Genomic DNA, 6,147 nt, shown 5'->3' with positions numbered 1-6,147 from the left:
AGTCCTATATATATTATTTTCTGTGACTGTATCTTACATTAATTTGTAGAATCCTTTACTATAGATAATTTAGCTGATCTGTAAAATAAACATCTTGATGCCTTATATATCATGTACTGTAGAACGACGCTGTTTAAAACTGACATGGAAAGGTAACACAGACAGCTTCATTTTTATAAAGCTCAGGTAGTCGTGTGGTCTAGGGAAAAAAGACATAAGCACAAAAACTTAACTTTAACCACTTAACCATGAAAATAAGGTCAAGGTCAGATGACACCTGCCAGTTGGATATGTACACCATACACTCGTTCCATGCATCAACTATAGTAGACCTATTTCTTACAGTATCTGATATTATAATCTTGATCAGAAAAACTTAACCTTTTTTACTGACCAATCGAATGAGGTCGAGTCAGATGAAAACTGTCTGACAGTCATGCAGAAGTTGCAAGGTATGCACATACGTACAACATAATTATAGTTATCTAATTACTCATTAGCATGATTAGAGAGAAACTTGTTTTTCAACAAGTCATTTAACCATGAAAATTAGGTCAATGTATGTATGGCAGTCAAAAGCTTAATAATATAAGGCGTATGTAAACAACGTATGAAGCATGCAAGTCTTCAACTTCTAATATATACAGCTTTTTAGAAGTTAGTAAACGCAGCTGCAGCTGGATCACTTTCCCTATGTCAAGCTTTCTGCGAAAAAAGTCACAGGTTCAATAACTAGAGGCTCTAAAGACCTTGGTCTTTGTGCATATTGAACAAAAGACACATGACAAAATTTTGTTTTGGTGTTGGGTGATGTGTTTGTAGATCTTACTTTACTGGACATTCTTGCTGCTTACAATGATCTCTATCTATAATTAATTTTTGCCCAGAAGTGACAGTTGAAAATAATTTTTATAAATTTACAATAATTTTGAAAATTGACTTAAAAGGACAATAACTCCTTAAGGGGTCTATTGACCATTGTGGTTGTGTTGACTTATTTCTAGTTCTTATTTTGCTGTACATTATTACTGTTTACAGTTTATCTCTATCTATAATAATATTCAAGATAACCAAAAGCTGCAAAATTTTCTTAAAAATCCCAATTCAAGGGCACTGAGCAAACCAACAAAAAGTTGTCTGATTGGTCTGAAAATTTCAGGGCAGAACGATCAAAACCTGATGAACAATTTTATTCCCAGCTGATTTGCTCTAAATGCTTTGGTTTCAGAGATATGGACAAAAAACTGCATTTCACCCTGTTTACTATTCTTAGCCATGTCAGCCATCTTGGTTCATGGGCTGGGTCATCAGACACATTTGTTAAACTAGATACCTTAATGATGATTGTGGCCAAGTTGTGTTAAATTTGGACCAGCAGTTTCAGAGATTTTTTTTTTAAAAGATTACTAAAAAATTTTAGAAAATGGTTAAAATTTGACTATAAAGGGCAATAACTCCTTAAAAGGGTAAACTGACCAATTTGGTATTGTTGACTTATTTGTAGATCTTACTTTGGTGAACATTATTGTTGTTTACAGTTTATCTCTATCTATAAATCTATAATAATATTCAAGATAATAAACGTAAACTGCAAATTTTCCTTAAAATTACTAATTCGGGGGCAGAAACCAGACAACAGGTTGTCTGATTTGTCGGAAAATATGTGGGCAGATCAATCTGGACCTGTCAGATTTGCTCTAAATGCTTTGGTTTCAGAGATATAAGCCAAAATCTATATTTTACCTCTATGTTCTATTTTTAGCCATATTGGCCATCTTGGTTATTTAGCTGGGTCACCGGACACATTTTTAAAAATACATACCCTAGTGATGATTGTGGCCAAGTTTGGTTAAATTTGGCCCAGTAGTTTCAGAGGAGAAGATTTTTGTAAAAGTTAATGAGGACAGACGACAACGAATGACGATGGATGCCAAGTGAAGAGAAAATCACAGTTGGCCCTTTGGGCCAGGTGAGCTAAAAATGAGGTCAAGGTCAATGGATATATGACAGAATGAAACTTCATTACTATGGCATCTATATACAAAGTATGAAGCATCCATGTCTTTTGCCTTCTAAAATTTACATTATACAAAGCTTTCAATTAGTTAGTTATCTATCACTATCCATATGGTGAGCTTTCTGCAACAGATGTTACAAGCATGGTTTTAGGGAGAAAGAGAAAAGTTAAAATTAGATAAAGGTGGATAGATGCGCAGATTACAATCTTTTAACAGTCTAAGGTTTGAACTTTTAAGAACTTCAATCATTACATAATCTGTAGACTTACATATATGTTTTTTGTTACAGCTGATCTATTGGTGTGTCTTTTTCTTGTTTCAAAAGTTATGTATACTTGTTTGTTTAATGAATCATGAATTCTTTATTAGCTATGGTAAATACAGGAATATATAGTTTTAAGACTTTCAATTCATCCTTATGTAACTTGTTCTATTTCTTGACTGGCTATTGATAACTACTGCTATCTTTCAAAGAATTGTATATTGATTCCATGGTTGAAATAGCAAAAAGCAAATTCAGCTTTATTGCTTTCTGTACACAATCAAATTTAAATAAGTGTAAATATACATGTCTGCTTTTTCCAATAGCAGATTTAGGTTTGGGCATGGCAGGTGTGTGTCCCCCTTCCTCTTAATTTGCAAAGCATGGGTTGCACCGACTCTGAAAGAATATTTCTATAATTTTACCTTTAAAAAAATTAAGTTTGCACCCCCCCCCCCCCTAACCTAAAATCCTGGATCTGTCCCTGTATATATTCATGTTCTCTAGATTTTCTTCCTAATTAGACATAAGTTAAGAATAAGCTTTGGGTATCATAGAGAGGCATTTATGACTTTAAATAAAAACAATGCATACCTTTACTGAGACAGTTTATTTTTAATGCTCAAATCAATATATCAATTCATAATGTAATACTTATTCTGCAAATAAAGAAAGACAGGTAAATACTTTGTGTGTTACATTGATGAGTACGGTATATCAAAATTTTGACATTTATTTTTTTTTCTAGGACAAAAAGTAGTGGAATTCAGTTCTCTAAGGTTATACATTACAATCGGTCAGTAAATATGCATGAGACAATCACTTATAGATCAAACTGTTACAAAATACTTATTGAAAATAAATACCACTTAACACCATGTGTAATAACTATAATATATGATACCTGAGTTTTTCTATAAATCAGCTATAAAATAATATGCAGATGAAATGATGCTGTTAGTAACTGATGATGAATTAACTTTGAACAGGGTTTTCAATATGTAAACACAGCTCACCCACCCCTGCTGAGCTGAGAAACAGCTAGATGAGGAAAATACAAAATATTAGTTTCTACATCAGTCAACCACAGTGCTTTATTGCTTCTGTTTTAGTATATGCACTTTTCAAAACATGTACCTGTTGACTTAACAGTTAAGCCAAATACAAAAGAAAAAAAATCTTTGCAATTTAAAACAACATGGTAATCATATGTAAGTTATATCACACCAGAGAACACAAACATGAAGACTTGGAAGACTTGAAAAGAAGAAAATCATCTCCTCTTCAAAAATAATTTAAAGTACATAAAATTTGTTTAAAATAAGCTAAACCCAACTGAGTACAGAATTTACAAATCTGCAAATGAATAATGACCATTAGGAATGGTAGACTTTTCTATCATATAGTATAGGATATAACTTGCAGAAAGTAGCATGTATTTATGTTTATTTCTGGATTATAATACATACTGAAAATAGACCCCAAAAAACTATGGATACTGATGACAGTTCTTAATAAAAATCAAAAGCACATTTTACTATGTATTTCCAAGAACAAATATGAATAAAAGATATACAGAAAAATCAATTTGAGATCAACTAAACACCTACCCATATGATCTTTACCAAGTCAGACAACTAGAGCTAACCATATATATGGCCATTAGCATTCAAAGTAGCTTCCAACCACATGGTAAGACCTGGATAAACCAAGTCGGGTTCTGATAAGAATTAATTCAACATAGGCAACTGATGATCACATTTGTAAGTGTAAAAAAAATAATAACGACAGCACTGTAAAGGTTTCTGTTTCTGATCCGACATTAACATGTATCAGGGGTCAGTTCTCATTCCTCCCTATGTAACAGCTTGATAAGTGGAAGACAAATCATATATTGAAAAACAAACAATGGTTGTTACCGAAATACATGTATAGACAGAAGGTATGGATACAAATCTTGTTTCCTATTTTCTGCAACTGATTTGAAGCACCTTCAAACCTTTGGAGGAGGTGTGTCTCAACATGGCATTTCAAATACAGAGGTGCAGCTGACCTGTTGATAAATTTACTTTTTCCTTGGTAAAATTGCAACTCATCGATATATTTGAGATGTCAAAAAGTGACCCTTTTTAGCTGCACATCTGTATATACCTTCATATTGGAGACAACCCCCTCCCTCCTTTTCTGTTTCAAACCCTCTCTAGAGTGGGGTGCTCATTTTCGCCACATCTTTTCATGCTTTCTACAGTTTATGTTCAGGTCTAAATGTTTTTGATGTATGTACTGATATTTCTATATGAAGATAACTTCAAACGCAAAATATTCTTAAGCTTGAAAACGTGTTTGTTAGAATATAATCATCTGAAAAGTAAGATTAAAGGGTGTATGAAATTTCCTGATTTTTTGTCAATGGGGGACACATATTCGCCGTTTTTACATATCTATTTAAAACAAAAAAAACGCAGCTTTAAACAACATTGATCAAATCAATTTCATTATAGATGAATAGCTGACATTTCAAAGGTGTTAAAAGAACTGAAATTTAGGGCATTCAGACAAAGAATTACTAAGAAATACTTCTTTGAATTCGTGTATTTTCTTTATGAAATTGGCCGAAAATCGTTGTCCATTTTTCCGTCCTTTTCAGTAGGTGCCGCAATTTTGTCTCAGTTTTAAAAAATAATCATATTTGTTATATAATATCATTTACTGGTATACTTATATACTTTCATTTCAGCCATCCCTTGAAGTTTTTACACCTCAAAATCATAAAACGGCGAAATTGTGTCCCTGGCGAAAATGGGCACCCCACTCTACATATTATTTTATGAAAAAACACAAACTGAATGACATATATAACATGTATAATTAAATAACTCATTAATAAAATAACATTTGGCCTAATATTTGTATCACAGACTAGATTACACTGTAACAAATTATTTGCATAGTTGCCAATGGTAACATATCGACATAAATTTACATAGGCACAATTTATAAAAAAAATAAATCTAATTTAAATTAAAGCACATGGGATTGTTAAAGGCATGTAAAGTAAAACTAGTGTATAGCAGCTTATATAAAAAATTACAAACTATAAAAATCATGTTTGGACATCTTAATAAATACTGTACATAATAACATTTTATTTCCATTATCTTGTAGATAAACACCTACAATTAGATCTGTTCTGTAAACACAAACGCCCTTGCATGCCGCAAAATTATTACCATAACATACCTATTTCTGGCAATGCATATAAACTTAGCTTATAAAGGAATAGACATAATGCAAAGATAGATCTATACAAGTTAATGTTTCATGAAGCTAGACACATTATTCAGAAAAAAGTAGGTAATACTAAACACTTTTTGAATAAGATTTGTAATTCACTATTATACAATTAAAGACCAAAATATCAGCTTAATATTTACAGGCATTATAAATAAGGCAAGACAACTGTTGACTTTTGGTATCAACATAGGTTGGTCAGGGCCGTAACTAGGGTTCGAATTCAGGGGAGGCAGGGGTTTGGGGCTGCCGATTGAGGCCCCTTAAAGAGGGGGGTTGGGGGGCGCAGCCCCCCGCCGATTTTTTTGCCCTCAGTAAAATGGCTAAAATGACCCGTTTTCCTTCGATTTCCTTACATTAAAAAACATCAGTATTGCTTGAACCTTGAAGCAATTTTTATGCAACAACAAGCTGAAATTGCTGTTCGGGTTGAGCCAAGGCTCCGCCTTGAAGGCCATACTTCGACCTATTATAATTATTAACATTAAATAAATTGTAAACGCGGATTTTTTCCCAATATGGCTCAAAATGACCCGTTTTCCTTCGATTTCCTTACTTTAAGAAACATCAGTATTG

Source organism: Mytilus trossulus, chromosome 1 (assembly GCF_036588685.1).
Source record: "Mytilus trossulus isolate FHL-02 chromosome 1, PNRI_Mtr1.1.1.hap1, whole genome shotgun sequence".
Taxonomy (NCBI): Eukaryota; Metazoa; Mollusca; class Bivalvia; order Mytilida; family Mytilidae; genus Mytilus; species Mytilus trossulus.
Note: the sequence above shows the minus strand (reverse complement) of the source record.